The sequence below is a fragment of the Lytechinus pictus genome, chromosome 12 (genome assembly GCF_037042905.1).
Source record: "Lytechinus pictus isolate F3 Inbred chromosome 12, Lp3.0, whole genome shotgun sequence".
Lineage (NCBI taxonomy): Eukaryota > Metazoa > Echinodermata > Echinoidea > Temnopleuroida > Toxopneustidae > Lytechinus > Lytechinus pictus.
Genome location: NC_087256.1, coordinates 6,293,870 through 6,312,233, shown reverse-complemented (window position 1 = coordinate 6,312,233; position 18,364 = coordinate 6,293,870).

Sequence of the window (18,364 nt, the reverse complement as noted above, 5' to 3'; positions counted from 1 at the left end):
CTTGGGGCTTGCCCCCTGTACCCATGTTCATCTGTGTACAGTGTCATGCGTCTAACACTTTTCGTTAGTTTCACAATCATATACTAAACAATAATGCGGGGGGGGTCGTCATTGTATTTCAGAGGATACATCATACATGTCACTTCGTTCTTGTGAAATACCCCTTTAGGGGCATATTTTCGCTGTCCAACCAGCCTACCTTGCCTTATTCCTCTTTGATTTGATATGTTACCCCCACGAATGGAGCTAATTATCAATTCAATATTCATCGATTTCTAGAGGTCCGCTCGGGGAAAATTGCTGCTCTCTCTCTCTAAAAAAACTAAAACTAAACAAGATTTTATTTCTGTCTTGTCTTTCATCACCTAACCAGTGGTCGAATTGAGTTTCTGCCCTCCGAGCCCATGGAGGATTCCTGCGCTCGCTTCATCGTATTAAACTATAACCTTTGTATAGGCAATGTATCCAGACCGTTTGGATTCCTTCAATTTCAAGATTCAAAATTACCCCCACCCACCCCCAAAAAGCGGATCACAATGACCAAAGATTGTGGGCAAACGTGCGTGTAATTAAGACAAGGTATGCCTCTATTGGTAATTACAGAGGAGATGGGTTGGAATATGGTGTGTGTGTGTGTGTGGGGGGGGGGGGTCTATAATCAAAGCACATACTAAGAATATGTGTATTATAAACAGTGCAAAATGTACTGCTAACCCATTTAGCATAAGACTGCTCTGGTTAATATTTGCATGTTATGGTGCAAACTACTATAGGCCCCAATATGCTGAATTGTGTAGGCCTATGTCTGACTTGAAATGTAGGAAGAAAAAGAATGAAAGAAAGAAAACAAAGAAAAAACAGAAGAAGAAAGAAAGTTAAATAAAATATTCACCGATTTTTTTTTTTTTTTTTTTTTTTTGGGGGGGGGAGGCGGGGCGGAGCATATCAGGCTCAATCAGTTAACAATGATTATGGAATCTTTTATAATCGCGTGCAAGAGGCGCGTATTGAATGTTCTACTGATGAAGTTTAACAGATATTTAATCCATGAATGAATCTAAATCTGCCATTAAACAATCCTGACTACATGTATATTACTATTTGCGGAATTATGATCGCCGTTATGCGCAGAGCGCATGCACATTTAGCTTTGTGTTGGTCTCAAAACATGTTGATTGCGTGGTATGAATAATATAGCACAGCCAACATTATAATCATATCTGCTCGATTCGAATCAAACAAGTATGTAAATGCCATAATTTTCCATCGGCTTTAAGAGATAAATATTACCAAAAAGAAATCCAAATCAAAAAAGAAATCCAAATCAAAGCTGTGAATCATATCTTCGAAGTAATTTAAAGGGGTCATTTTCAAAAGGCGATGTAATTATTTTTCCGAATATCAAAGAAGTACACATATTATTTCAAATCCAACTGAAGGTACCGAGTCACAATCACACCAATTCATACAAGGCTTGTATCAAGTTATGAAGTTCATGTAGCATATGTGTGATCATTGCTTGGGGATTCCCCGTTCTCTGTTAATGGTGCGCGATTCTCCCATTAGTCATGTTAGTCATGAATATTCAGCAGCTGGCACGCAAATCATAACCCAGCACATTTCGTTCACATTATTTTGTTCCACTGATATATTTAAAAAAACATAGTTGCTGCCAATCTTTGACTGTTTATAGTGTATGGAGTTTAACATAATTAAGTCAAATAAAGCAAGTGCTCTTACTTTGTGAAAGCTGATGAAATTACATCCATTTTAACAATTTGAAAGATCTTTGAAAGTATATAGAATTGAAAAGTTAACTATTTTGTATGTGCTAATTGAGATCATGGGTATATTTAGAATACTGTCTAGAAATCATCCTGGCGGCCAGGAGGCCATGGATCACCTACTGCAAGCAAGCCCATTTCTTACTCAAAGTCTTCTGTTATTGATCCATGGTCACCCTTGGCTGTCTTTTTTCCCCTTGCTTTCAAACTTTACAGTTGTATATCATTTTTATTATTATTATAATTATTTATCTATTCATTTAATTTATTTCATTCTATTTATTCATTTATGATTATTTTCCGAGGGAGGAGCTTCTGAGGGCTTGAAATCATGTGGCATTGGTTATTTCAATTATACTTTGTTGTATTTTTTTTTTTTTGGGGGGGGGAGGGTAGTGTGGGTTGAGAACCCCCCCCCCCCCCCCCCAGAAACACGCTCAATATTTGCACTTTTTTAATTATCAAAGGGAAATGTGTTGCCCGTCGGGCTAAATGCAACCCCTTATTGTAGTTTAACTTTCTTGCTTTCAAAATTTTATAGTTATATATGTACACTTCTTTTCATAACCAACATGATCATGGTGATTACTCCCGTCGAGCTCAATTTAACCGTTTGAATTCTGCAGACCATCTTATACAAGTTTCTCATCTATTCGTGCTTAGTATGACGAATAATAAAGCATATATAGGTACCGTTTATATGCCACTTATGAAACCTGAAAAAGCTTCGGAAGACTGCATGGAATCAAGTTTTTTCAAAAGTAGTTTCGTCAACAATCACAACTGTCTTAGTCGATGGAGGCCGGAACGTTTATAGAATGAAATACTCCAGTCTAAATGCTATATAAAGTGAATAAAGAGAGTAAAATGAAACATCCAAACACTAAAAATCTGTAGAGATCAGCGATTTAGAATTATTATACAATTGGCTAGAAAAATGGAAAGCGTAATGAAAATCACTCATCATATTCCATCTTACTTTTCGCAGGATTTTTTGTTCATATTTTAAGGATTGATATGATACTGGACTATAAGCCAGAATATACTTTGTTAAAAATTAAATTCCCCGTGATTTAATATCATTTCAAGTCGTTGTTTTCTTTTTTTACTCCATTTTGTGAACACGTAGACGATCTATACTGACTATGTGTCTAGCAAGCCTCTCTCAACAACATCCTTTGTTTTCGATAAAAATGAATCTTAAATTATATATATTTTTATTGACCCCCCCTCCCTCAAAGTCATTCGGAAAAAACATGACAAACGCTTCACTCTTGGAGCACCTTCGCATTTATAGTTATGTTAACTTTGTTTAATGCATACTTGGGATTTCCCCGTACTCACCGCAATGACGTTCTGAATATTCAGTGCAATTACTGGCCCACTGTGCCATGTTGATGCTCAATCTTTTTTATCAAATTGGTCAAAGATACAATTAAAATGGCCGATTTTGGCCTAAAATAAAGTAATAAACATATTAAGGAAAGATATTTGTATGCTGTTAGCATGCAGGTACACGCCAAAACTGTCTCAAATAGAAACGACAATTAAAAGGAAGTCCCTTTGTTCGCGGATAGTGAAAATCGTCACCGTGAAAAAAAAAAGATTGAGAATTTTGTCAGTTAAAAAAAAGAAGGCACAGCATTGGTGGTTGGGACGTCCGTGCACAGTCCCCGTCTCTAGGACTACTCCTTAACTGTCTTAAAATAGACTTTTTACACCCCGACATTAATCCACCTATAATAGTACTTTCACGGTTGTAAACTGCGCACGAGCAGTAAAAGGTCATTTGAGATAAACCACGAAGGTGGTTTTCAAATTCACTGACATAGGCATTTATAATTTCATGATTATTCATTATTCCTTTTAAAACGTAATTTTCTTCACATCCAAGCTAAAGAGTAACAAAGTCTTCATAATCACTGGTATATGACAGTACCCCAAACAATAGTCAAATATGCCAAAAGCAGACATTAAAACAAACAGATTTCCAAACTTTACCTCTGATGTACTATTCTAGTACTATTCTACTATTCTAACTTACGCAACATCTCCATTTGAAAATATTAGTGCTCATCCTAATGAAAAACCGCAAAGGTCATTTGAGAAAAGTTGATAATGAGCTAACCATGAACTGGGTTATTGCATGTTCGTTACGTAAAATAACGCCAAATGCTGTATCAATTTTACGCTGTAATGTTTTGTGACAATACTCAAGATATATTTTTACCTAATGTTTCATCCAATAGACATGGGCGTTCCATTTTACACATTAGATAACATTTTTATTCAAATTTTCCACTCTAAAAATAATTGTGTTAATCGAAACATGAAAAACATCAAAGTGTAGGATGGTTATAGATAGATTCTGAAAACCACCGACGGCATTTGAACATTCACCCGAAAAAATAATTTGACATTGAACAAAAAAAAAATAATTCAGAAAATATTGTTAAGTAAATTCAATTCAATTAATTTCCACTTAAAAACAACTACAATACAAATCAGTATAATACAATAATACACAAATAAATAAATTTCTACCTTCTGCTCAAAACCGTTAAAAACGTGGTGTGTTTTAAGACTTAAAATGGAACCGTATATAAGAAATAAGAAAATGTTGCTATACCCCAGCTCTGTATTATTTCTTTACCTTTTTATCCCCCTTTTATTTCATGTTATTCTATTCCCTTTTATAGTACTTTATAAGTCTTTCCCATCATAATTGTCTCTCTGTATTTATTATCTCTCACTCTGTCTCCCTTCTCTCTCTCTCTCTCTCTCTCTCCACCCCACCCACTCTCTTTCCTTTTTACCACATCGATTATACCTCCCCTAACTAATATGCAGATAATGAGTCCATTTAATGACGTCATCTCTTTATATTAGCATCAAAATGCAACAACGGAGTTTCAGCTGGCAAAATGTTTCCCCACTCTGATTGCATTTGTGGGGATTCCTCGAACATTATGATTTTCATCGACGTGCATTGCGCGCAGTTATGAATATTCATAATTATCCTGGAGGTAGAGACAAATACTCATTTAATTTCACAAAATGTTGTTTTTCTACAAAACTGTCACATCTTACGGATCTGCACTTCTTAAATTATCAAGATTAATGTGCCTTGGTTTATTGGAGAGATTTTTTGGGGCCAGAACTGCAGGCTTTCCGAAAATAAAACATGATTTTTAGGTAATGAAACACTAACTGTAATTTTGACGTATGAGTGATTCGGTTGGTATATAAGCCCTCTACCAGTTCGAGCGTGTGGCGGTTCGGAGACCGTGGTCCACCCTTGATGTACTTGCTTGAACTATCATGTTTACTTGTCAAAAAACCTAACTCAAAACTTCACTCTCGATTTGCGAACAAAATAGCGACGGCGAATATGCCAACCCGGCCCATGGTCACCTTGACTGTCTTTTTAATGAAAAATAGCTTTATCACAAATTTAATTTCTACTTTTATGCAGAGGTAAGCCACAATATAACAGAGGAATAATGTTTGCCAAAAACTCGTGTTTGTGTTTCTGATGAATCTGATGACGGCACAGAGGGTTGGGATTTTTAAAGATTTATTTCTTGTCTATTTTACATAATGTAGTGTGTATATTTACCATTATAATTTGTATGTAATTTAATTAACAGGACCCAATTGCAAACCAGCTTTTTATCTTTGTTAATGTAGCTGAATTGGTTACCCTGTATAAAGATGTGAAATAAATAAATAAATAAATAAACAAATATGATAAACGACTTAAAATACAATCAAGTCTCCTCCACCTTAGATATGGACATTTTTTTGTATGAGATCGATTTACATTTCAATCATGATATCATTAAACACGACTGTATGCAGGGTTTATTTTATTTGTGGGTAAAATCTATTACATTCCATAATTCATTTCTATATAGTTTCATTTAAACAGGTTAGCATTTTTTCAGTTACAAAACTGCTTTCCATAACGGTCCTTCAAGAATACATTTAAGCGAGAGAGCAAATCGAACCTGCTTAGGTGGTTTTTAAAAATAAACATTTGTAGAGCGAAATGATTTCGGTGCACAGTTTTTTCGCTTTAAATTTTTATGAAAATTTGCCGGATTTGAACACTCCGGGGAGATGAGGAGGTGTGGGGGGGGGGGGGGGTAGTTGCACTGTGTACGGTCGATCATACAAGAAAACTCCTAAAAATTTATTGTGAGTCATGAAGGTGACTTGAATCGTCTTCTCTAATCTAATCATATGAGTCAAACCAAATCTGTTGACAAGCCCGCCAACCAGGATTCTTAAACGGGAATATTTCCCTCCTCACCAAAGGCTCAACTGCTAGACAAAACGTACATTTCTTCTTCTTAACAAGCAAATACTAACCCAAGTTCGATGCGACGGGTAAAACCTAACGGATCACGAAAACATTTGTTTACTTTCGCTGATCAATGAGCACCCTTGATTGGAATTGGCGGCCAACAGACGAAGCTATGGTAGCGTCCATGGTCCAATCCCGCCCGAAAATAATGAAAGACGATCGCATGACGAACGACTTGTGTGTGTTGGCTAAAGTAAACTCGGTCGCAGCTTGCGCTTGACTCTGCCCCAGTTATTTCTGGAATTAAAGCTGGAATATTCATTTTCTGTTTATTGTTTTTATTCCCAAAAGTTCGATGGAAGTTCACCGTCTATGCGGACTATTTAAACAAAGACTAACATAGACGTTTAGATAGTTCCGATGAGAATGATAGTTTTGAGTTGCTCTAGAGATGCCCTGCAAAATGATATAGTACCAATATGTTCAGGCCCTGGGATTGATTCGTTTTTTACCGGTGGTGCTGAAGTAAATTTGACAAGCTCCCCACCCCCCAACAAAAAAAATATCGTGATTCGCACTCGCATTCATGCCTGATTAGACACCCATCCTATATTCGTGATTAATTTTTCTTCAGTTAGATACCTATCCTGTTCATGGTTACAAAAAAACGAATAATGTCCAGTGTTCAGGTCGAAATTGTTTGATTAGTAGCATATGTATCACATCCATAAGTTCCTGCAAACAGTTTTTATTAGGACCTCTTGCAGGTCAAAATATGAAGAAAAAAAATCAGCTTGCGCTTCGCGCTGGCTTGGATCATTTGCGAACTATAGACATGATAGAGATGTCATAAAACATTTTACTGTAATATTTTATCACCTTTCCTACCCATTTAGGGTGGGGGAAGGGAGGGAGGGGGGTCACTCTGAACGTTGGCTATAATCGCATCCCAGAAAATGAACGTCGAAATTTGGTTCCATTTAAAGCATCCTATACCATATACATCTTTTGGAAAATAAAAACTTTGAGAAGCACATTGCGGGAGTGTGTTAAATCAGTCATTTCCAATGTGTATATCAGAATTATTATATTTTCCTAATCGCACCGCTTCGGTTGGCTTTTTCGCATGTGTTAGGCCAATTGGAGCTTACAATATTGGTTGATATTACGTCATGTTGGATGCATTTCTGAGATTGTTGGACACGGATGCAAATCGAAGTGGAATATGATAATATCAAACTTTAAATGTTAAGGTTAGTAATGCTAACATCATTTATGCATGGTACGTTATTATATGACAGTTTTCTAACTGAAGCGGGCTAAGCTACCTGGGCTTTAAAACGTTATCATTATCAGGATATTTCTCATGTTTTGGTTCATTGTTCTTTAGATAATACTATAATATTAGTTTTCATATTCTTTCAAGAGCACACCTGCACTCGCAAATCGCGATATTAACTCTTTCATTGAAATTGGTTCCGAGGGATTGGTGCTCGTTTTAATACGATTGAGGTACGATGCACACCCGGTGTATACGCCAGATATATTGTTTAATCCATTGTGAGATCTATCTGGTTTATTTATACCACTATTCTTCTTGAAAATTTCAACACCAATATTTTCGCGTTTGGTGGCAAAGAAAATAACGCGGTTCCTCACAAAGTTTTATAATTTTGTTATTGCATGTCTGGATGGGCCGAATGAGATTCATGTTGGTTTTGATAGAGATTGATGAAGCAGATAATCTCTTATCACTGTCAAATAATGGTCATGTGTGATATTTCAAAGATGGTTGCTTTTGAATGGAACATCGAGTTTAATGACACTATCGATTGATAGAAATTATTCGTTTTTAAATCTCATTTAGGTTGAAGAGGTTGTAGTTGAGGCAAAGAATAATTCGTATTAAAATGATCGAATTTGTCTGACAAACTATAACAATTCCTCCAAACAAAAAGGATTTAAGGATTAATCGGTCATTGTACCCTTGCGCTCAGTTCTATAGGCAGTTTGAACTAATAAATAAAATAATAACCAAACAAATAAATCAAACTAACAAATAAAAATCGACTGACTTTCTGCAAGATTCTCGAGATCTTCGAACTCTTTCCCCTATAAGATTATATATTTTCTTTTTAACTTTCTTTTTGAAGAGGTTATAAGACCGAAGATGTTCACAATCATGGTAAGAACTTTACAAATTAGAAATTTGATGCGGTGTGATTTCCCGCCAATCTTTTATGAAGTATGACTCGTGGACTTGGTGGAGAAATGTAATAGCAAGTCGAAGAACATGAACAGTGGTTAACGGCGGAGGAAATCTGTTTATCGTTTTACAAGCTCCGATTTACCCCTTTTCTTCCTACAAAATCCCCTTTTGGAATTTCGAAGTCCTTCCAATCAAGAACCCAATATCATATTTGTGAAGTATAAACATGATAAAGACTCAGACTTAACACTGGATGCAATTTCCAGGGGATCGTTTCATCATGTTCATGGAAAGTTTTGTCTGTAATTTTTCACAGACTAATTTGTTTTCAGCCAATCAAATGCGAGAAGTTGGGAATTGGGAGCAGCTTATAAGTATAGTCGGTGAAAACCACTTACTAGTTGTTTCATTTGCTGGTCCTGGGAAATTACTGGTGTAAGTAATGCATTGATGGTGCCCTTATGCATAACAGTGATCTTTTAATCTGTTTCGTTAATGGACAATATCGTTCTATATGGGCCCAGACGAATCATCCTTTTTACATAATTTTGGACATGTTATTAATAGCAATGCAAAAATACTCTAAAAAATGTTAAACGTAGCATAATTAACAATGCTCTTTTAGAGAAAGGTATCATGCCCAAAGTAAGCTGAGAGGTTGCACTTTTAAAAGTGATCCCAGTACACGGGTTGCTCATTATAAAGATGCAAATTATGTCAAGCTTTTATTTAGAGTGTAGAATGTCTGACAGTGCGTGTTTGATAGCGAGGAAATACCTTAAATATACATATCTAAAAAAAATTAACTAAGAATAAAGTAGACTTTGCATTTTCGATCTGAAACAAAGAGAAAGCCGTTCGATTTGGTCGATTGGAAAGTTGATATGGGTATACCGCCATCGCATTATTCAGGCATCCCTCACTTTCTGAAAACATATGAGCAAAAATTTACCCAGTGTTGTTTGCAAGGCAGCATTTAAGTTGTTCTTGTTTGTTGGGTAAACTATTAACATGATTAAGGACAAGAAATCATTGATAGGATTTCACATTCATATTTACGACAATTATATATTTACGACAATTGACCTAAGTCACATGCATGCTTCCTCTTTACCACAAATTGATAAACCCTTATCTTGCATGCTCTATGAATACAACTTGAACGGATTCTTCCCGTTGATGCCAAGTCACACTGCGGCGAAACCGACTCCAGATCGACCAAAGCTGTTAAATGTTAATTCAAATGATATACTATCGGTCGGTTTGGAGCCGGATATTGTGACTGCAGCATAATGAAGCTTCGTGGTCGTTAACCATTAAATCTTGTTATCGTCTCGATCTTCACGAGATGAAATAATTATGTGAGTGGAGGTATCTCATTTCATTCCAAAGAAGCGCCATGAATAATGTACTTACAGTGGATGGGGGAAAATTAGGTGTGCGGCAACGTGTTTGTTGTACATGAGAGATATACACAAAGATATGCAGTTTTCGTTATGTTATAACGTGGAGAGTTTTTATACCCAGGTACACAAACCTTAGTAGCATTTTCCCCTCGAAAACATAAAAATGTGAATATTTTGAATGTCAAGGTCATGATTATTTCCTTAGAAATTATTCAAGACGAAGAGACACTCCGCATGTTTTGAGAGATTGAAAGAGCAAATGACAGAGAGAGAGAGAGAGGGAGGGTCGGGGATGGGCAGGAGAGGTGGCGGCAGTGTGTGCCTTCAGTGTGTGCCAAACGCGGCGTATCTGCAAAGCTTCTTACTACATGTCACTCTCCACCCGGGTGCTATAAATCGGTACCCGGTACGATGCGAAAAAATCTATACAGTACGCCTAAGCAAATCAGTTCGAAAACTCTTTTGGAATGCTCCCCAGGGAGTGGAGAAGGTGCATGCATTGTGTGCCGGCAAGTCAGGATCCGATGACGGGGTAACCCGCAAAACACATACGTAGTTCCGATGTATTAATTACTGTATACAAAATCAGAATTTTATCTTCTCTGCTGACCATACATTATAAAAAAATATAATTTCAATGATTTGGGGCTCGCTTTCTCCACTCGTCTCGTTGGGAAATCTTCGAGAATAGTTAATGAAAACTCCTTCCCTCAAATAATTCGCCCCATTAAAACTTTGTCCGTGATTAAGTTGTTAGAGCAGTCTATTTTTTTCTTCAAAAATCTACAAAAACATGGATATTAGGAAGGAAACTTTGATGAAAGTTAGTGCTGTGATGCTCTTGTAACCATCAACCAAGACAAACTAAACAACAATGATATTTTCAGATTATTGGATTACTCTGTGAATTTCCAGGAGGGTCTACACGTATTACAAGACCACTTCAACATAAGAAAGAAGAAGGGATATGATTCTCGAATTCCAAACAAACATTTTCAAATCACATCGAAAATATGATCAAGAGTTCTTCAAGTTTCTCAAGCAATTTTCGAAAGACTTTCACTAAGATACGACATTCCTCAATCGCACGGTTCGGGAGCAGAAGATGCGAAATCTTATCATTTGGGATTTGATGGGGATAGCAATGTAAAAAAAAAAGCCTCTACATACGTGCTGTGTACTCAAAATAATGTCATAGTGCTCGTTGCTCAAATGTTATGGCAACATATATATTTGCTGATTATAGACACGGGTAATATGAGCCCCGAACTCGACATGGGGTTTCGTATGTCAATGTAGGGGGCTTCAGAAGAGTCAGACCAAATTAACTGCCAATCGTCACCAAAATTGACAACGTTTTCGTTTTTTCAATGGTGATGCTGGAAGTTTTTGTGTATAGAATGTGAGTTTTGGTCTGGGTCATCGGGGTTGGTTGAACTTGACGCGGCACATCTTTGACGGATTTAGCAAATGCGCCGATGTCAAGGTGTACTATAAAATGGCTGACCTATCGAATCGAAATGTGGTTACAGGTTGACACGGTATTTGCTCTGGCGACAATTTCTCCCGGCTTTATTTCGTTTGAGATGATTGTTAAGGTTGCAATAGGGTTTTATGTTAGGTTTAGGACAGGGTATAGCGTTAAATCCAGTGTTGAAGTTGCTCATTCCATTAGTGTGTGGATTTTGCTGCGGAGAAATTGTTGCCGGAGCAAATGTCATGCGACCGGTTACAGAGTCGAACAGAATTTTTAACTTAAAAGAACGTTATTTTATTTGCAGCAGCATCTTACTCCACGTAGGCGCTTTTACCCCACGTGCGCATGTTTGCAAATACGATTTTCATTTATCATGTATATGCGGATAAAAGAGGACCGGGACTCAAATGTCTTGCTCAGACGCAGACATAACGTTCTGGGAACTGAACCCCCAATTCGAAAATCGAAATCCATATGTATATAACTTTACAATAGACCACTCAACCATAGTGTTTTCATATTGTTTTTCTTGGTGAAGAATTTAAGTCATGTAACATGGTAATTCATTGTCCTCGTAGTGGACTTGCAGACAATGGCGACAACTGGGGCGGATCCAGGATTTTCCAAGGGGGGGGGGGGCACATCTTCCCGAGGAAAAAAGTTTGACAAGCAAAAGAAAGGTCTCCACTTTCAAAGGGGGGGGGGCACACATCTGTTTTAACGCCATATTTGCATTACAAATTTTAATTGTGCCTCTCAAGGCCGGCTTTGCCCCCCCCCCTGATCCGCCAGTGGACGATAACTACTTACTACGACGATGAAGACGACGAGAACAACAGAAGGTGTCCTCCAATCTTGATGCCCAGCAGAACGATCATTCCACCTATACGACGAATAGGAGGCAACAGCGTTGGCTACTGAAACTCATAAATGACATTATCAAAAAGTGTGTAACAGAAATTAGCAATAATAGACCTATAGTTTCTTCTGTTAACAAAAACTTCCAGTGTAAATAGTGTCCTTTACACGTGTATGTTTTGCCTCGAATGATTATTGTCACCATGATAAGCCTCCCTCATGATCATCAAGTTTGTTTTGATTCTCCTCATCATTGACTGAAAAAAAAAATGTGACGAAGATTACTTTTGAACTTTTCAGTGTCAATTTACATCACTTCTCGTGGTTTTTACTATCTATCACATTGTTGTTTCCTCCCCAGAGCACGTAGATGATGACCTCCCTCAGATTACCAGCACGAATGTGAAAGTGAATGCCAGATAAGCCGCCCCCGGGGGGGGGGGGGGGCAATTCCATTGACGAGTGGATAGCATGCGCGACCATGGGGTCTCGAAAAGCACATCCAAACAAGTATTTTCCATATTCTGAAAATGCACCCCTTAACAAGTATTGGCGTGTAAAACCCTACCATTAACAAGTATTGGAAACAAAATGATACCCTCGGCAAGTATTCCCTGAATTGAACCCCTAAACAAGTACAGCGATATTTTGATTTTGTCACAGACGTCGGTCGTCGGTTTTATCTTTACCTACATCATTCAGTTTAGTACGGCCCCACCTTCCACATTCGCGCAAATCGGACTCTAAACACGTAGTATTGACTGTTGGGGCAAAAAGTACATCCTTATTTTAGTCTTTTTTATACCCTCGCAAATTTGACCCTAAATACGTTGCTTTCCTAGCGAAATAGATACCCCCTTTTTTATTTTAGTGTTTTTGAGACCCTTATTACGTTACGTATGTAACGTGCCCTATCTTGAAAAAGACATCCTTTTTACGTGTTTTTTTTTTTGGTCGCGCATGGTATCCACTCGTCAATGTAAGTGCCCCCCCCCCCCGGAGATAAGCATCATATGCTTTCAATGCAATACTATTTTAGCCCTACAACACCCCTCACTTTCATCGACCATTGCCCTGCTATTGCGTATTACACTTGATATCTTTTGTCCAATGTATATAGGTCATTACTTTATTGCTTAACACCACTTTTTTCTCCTAGAGCATGTAATATAGTTCCCCCCCCCCCATGTGTCTTATTCAACACGTAAGTTCCTAATATTCAATATTACACTGTGGAAGAGATCACACCTTCTTTCATTTTCTTGGTGTCTTATTTGATTTCAGGTGCATTTCCCTCAGATGCAACCTTATAGACCAGCAAAAATGAACCCCCTTTAGCACGTTCAGCACCATTTCGATGACTTATCATGACAGACAGCTTTTTTCCCTCAAGTATTGACAAATTTTAAGCATACCATAGTTATTGTCAACTAAAATCCTCCGATACAAATTGGGAAAGATGATGAATTTCAACGTGACAAAATAATAAGGGAAGTTGTTGACGAAATATTTCTCTTTGTGTCATAAAATCCCCATTATCCAATGGTGTCATGCTAAACATGACTTCTATGGAATGAGGAAGAGAGCGACAAAAGTGACAATTATCGTTTATATTATTATCGAAATGGATATACCATTTATGCTTAAGATCATGTCGAAAGAAATCACTATATTCAATTGAAAATGAAAATAACCTGAGGTCCATCCAATTTTCATGAATCCAATTAGGAAATCAATATTTTTCGAAAATGTCTAGTATTTCGCTTTCTTGAATGAATGAAAAGGAATACAAGAGGTGTACTCAATTAGCACACCCCTTTTATATCACTGAAATCATGAAATGATTGTGATTAAGCAGTTACGAAAACTAAAATATTTAACCCGCGTGCAAGCCCTTTTATATATAATTGATTGATTTGTTATTCATGTTTACAGATGTTTAGATCTTTATCTATCACGTTTATTTTGTCGAAAAAAACAAAGGACGGTCTAGGGTTTCTTCTTTTCATTCCTTTATTGTTATTGATATTGATTTAAAAAACCACTACATGGGTAAAATAGAAAAAATTAACGAAATCTGTTTTAATTCTTATACTCCCACATGTCTTAATATATATTAAAGGAATAAGATTTTATGATATTTCATAATAGGCATACCAATGCATACAGTAGCCAAGGGGTATCATTGATTGATTAATATTCATATTCACACAGGTTTCGATTTTCAATTTATTTTCAAAAGAACACAAAGTATAAATCTAGGTTTCCCTGTTTTTTCTCACAATTTCTGATGCATAAAGATCTTTTTTATGACAGCATGTCTCATCTAGTTAAACAATAGATACGAAGTTGAAAAAAAGGATATGATTTGTTATTCGTGCCTAGATTTACAATATTGCTTTACATTTTTAATGGAGTCTGAGGACCCAATAGTACCCGATGAAGCACATTACTCAATTTAAATGTGACCCAGATCGAAGGCTCATGCATGGTCTTGAATTCAAAGAACCAAATAATTATTGGAAGAACCCTGATTATGGTGTTTTTGTTCTTTTAACATTCTTCTCATAAGCAATATTGATTGTGAATTTTATGTGAAAATCGTTTTTTTAACAATGAAAAGCCTGACCCATTTAATCAACATATTACTTTTTGGCGACTGAGTATTTCTATTGTTTTTTTAAAGAGTACGCTCAATACAAGCTAATCACCTTTGCGTTTATTGGTTTATGGTTTTCACCTGCTCATTCGTACAGTAATAATAAGTAATAGTAAGCTAAAGAGTAAACAAAAACAACGTTAAAATTTTCTATGCGACGCTGTTTATTGCATAAGCGTTTTAACCGTTTTTTTTTTAGTTTGAACTGGCGTTTAAAATCTTTAAAAAAGTCTGATTTTTGATAATATATTTAATCTTCAATTAATCAAGAATGGTTGTTATAATAGTTAATAACTACTGTAACATTCATATTAAAGAACGATGCGTGCAATTTTAAACAGCATTTTGACTCTGTAAAACAAGAGAACGGAGTCGAATTGGAGCACGGATTACTATTAATGACAATCTCATAATTTTTCATGACAAATAAATTCTAAAATGTTGGTCTCGAGACCAATGAGGCAATTCGTATTGGGTATTGATTTGACAGTGCCAGTATTACGCTATCTATCATGTCTATTATGCCTAATATCAATACTTTAGTAAGAAAGCATGTAATATTTCCCAAAGGATATAGTCTTTGATAACAATTTACTACATATACATGTAAATGCTAGTGCAAGTTAAGGAAAGGGAGAGAAAGAGAAAAGGAAAGAGGGATATAGAAAAAGAGAGAGGGGAGCATATAGACAGATGGAAAAGAGAGAGAGAGGGGGGGGGGGGGGCAAAGAGAGAAAGGAAGAAAGAAACACAGAGTATCAGACGTTTTGGGTAAAAGTAATGATCAGCTCTTTTGTGCTCTTTAGCTTTAATAAGTAAATTATTTAGTAAAATTATTTTACGAAATGAGCTCGTATAACGTCGATTACTGTTATCTTAACCAAAATGGTAATTTTCCGACATTAGTGTCGTCATATCCGACATCCTGAACATGCTTATCTTGACCAGTTTAACCTTTTTCACTTTATCTGAAAAAAAGTTCAAGAGCGAATAAAATGAGGTGAGTGGAAGACTTGGACAATTAAAACAAAAAATCTTCATGTCACTATATAACTTTTTTTGCTCGCGCTTCGCGCTCGCATTGCACGTTCGATGACATACATATCTTGCTCAATAAATAGGCTGATATGGAGCTCATATGAGTTCAATATACAAAACATATTTCAGCTCGGACATTGAGCTTTCATTATTTTGTTTGATTTACAAATTGATTTTCAAAAAGTGCACTGTAAAATGTCCGTTTTATTGATATATCAACATTCACAGCTCGCGCTGCGCGCTCGCACTTAATTTGTCAAGTATCTGTTCTTTTCATGTATTTCATAAAGTTATCAAAATATCAATTTTTCAGAGTTGATTGTCAAAACCTTTTAGCTAACGCTGCGCACTAGCATTTTCATTGGTGAGCAAGCAGTTTTTAAGAAACTACTAAAAAGCCCCTTTTCATGACAGTTTGTCAAAAAATTTCGCTCTCGATTTGCGCTCGCATTATACATTAACCCATGCGTCCTAATTACAAAAACGCTTAAAATGTCCAGTTTCCAGGCCTTAATATCATCAATTTTGGGCTATCATTAGGTTTATTACATTAACATGATTAATAAATAAGATAACATTTTCATGTATTTCATAAAGTTATCAAAATATCAATTTTTCAGAGTTGATTGTCAAAACCTTTTAGCTAACGCTGCGCACTTGCATTTTCATTGGTGAGCAAGCAGTTTTTAAGAAACTACTAAAAAGCCCCTTTTCATGACAGTTTGTCAAAAATTTTGGCTCTCGATTTGCGCTCGCATTATACATTAACCCATGCGTCCTAATTACAAAAACGCTTAAAATGTCCAGTTTCCAGGCCTTAATATCATCAATTTTGGGCTATCATTAGGTTTATTACATTAACATGATTAATAAATAAGATAACATTTTCATGAATTCTTAATAATTAAATTGTTTTTTTTTTCAGAAGGGAATATCGACAAGTATTATCTCGCGCTTAAGAAGAGGAATAGGAAGATAGTCATCATTTTCATATGACGACAATCCTAGTCCTAGGTTAAAATATAGTAATAATGAAAAGCTCACTTCGTGCTTTGCGCTCGCATCATTTATTAAGTGCTATCCATATCCACTTCACAATTTTCCCACACAGTGCTTGAATTAATGCTTTAATTGACCATTTTTCAGATTGGAATATGAAATATTTTCATTATTGATTTTCGTAATAAAAATGTATTTAGAGTGCCCAGGTTCTAGGCCTATATCTAAAACGCCTGCACGCATGTTTAATGATATTCGCAGCTTGTTCTTTATTTAAAGCATGCTTAAATTATACAGTTTCACATCAGAATATCAAAAATGTTCTGCTCGCGCTTCGCGCTCGCATTATTAATGTTAGGAAGATTAATGTTAGGGAGAGTGTCCCGCTTTTAGGTCTAACTTTCATTTTTTTTATTCGCGCTTCGCCCTCGCATTGTTTAGTTATATACCTATCCTGTTCATGATTGAAAAAAAGAAGTGCTTAGAGTGCAATTTTTTTAGGTCGTAATGTCAACAATTTTCAGCTCGCGCTTCGCGCTCGCAATATTTGATTGTTGAAATATGTAGCGTCTTCATGGATAACTGCAAACAGTCATTAATAGGTCCATTTTCGATCAGACCAGAACGTAATTAAAGGTCAAGTCCACCCCAGCAAAATGTTGATTTGAATAAATCGAGAAAAATCAAACTAGCATAACGCTGAATATTTCATCAAAATCGGATGTAAAATAAGAAAGTTATGAAATTTTAAAATTTCGCTTATTTTCACAAAACATTGATATGCACAACTCGGTGACATGCAAATGAGACGGTCGATGATGTCTCTCAGTCACTATTTCTTTTGTTTTCTATTGTTTGAATTATACAATATTTCATTTAAAAAAAAAGATTTTACATTAATGGCCAACTTGACTGAACCATATAGTGTTAAACAATGCCAATTCCACATGTTCATGGAGGAAATACATGTTGTTTCATTTGACAATGAGGAAAAAATTAGAATATTTCATATAATAAAATACAAAATAAATAGCGAGTGGATGACTTCATCAGTCTCCTCATTTGCATACCGACCAGGATGTGAATATAAAACTGTTTTGTAAAATTAAGCGAAACTTTAAAATGTCATAACTTTCGATTTTGATGAAATTTTTAGTGTTATGCTTGTTGGATTTTCTCTTTTCATTCAAATCAACTTTTTTGTTGGGGTGGACTTGTCCTTTAAAAATTCAGCTCATGCTCACAGTAAGTACATATGTACGTACGCATCTTGTTCAGGATCACAATCATTGTCCAGAATGTCAAATTTTTCAGGACAAAAATAGGGCTTATGAGCTTATTATATTTTCATGTTTTTTATAGCTAAGAAGTGACTGTTAGGACTATCCCTTCAAAGAACCCCCCCTACACAAAAAAAATCAACTTTGAGCGGCCGACCGGGGGAAATATGGGTGACAAAATATCTTGACAGTACTCAAGCCCTGGCATGGTAAATAGTTTTCAGGTACTCGGAAAATTATTAGTTTATTGGGGTTTCTTAGTGCATATGAATGAATGCCCAGTCAATATCATCAATAATATTTTTTTCATCGTTACTTGACCATGAACAATGACTGTTTACGCAT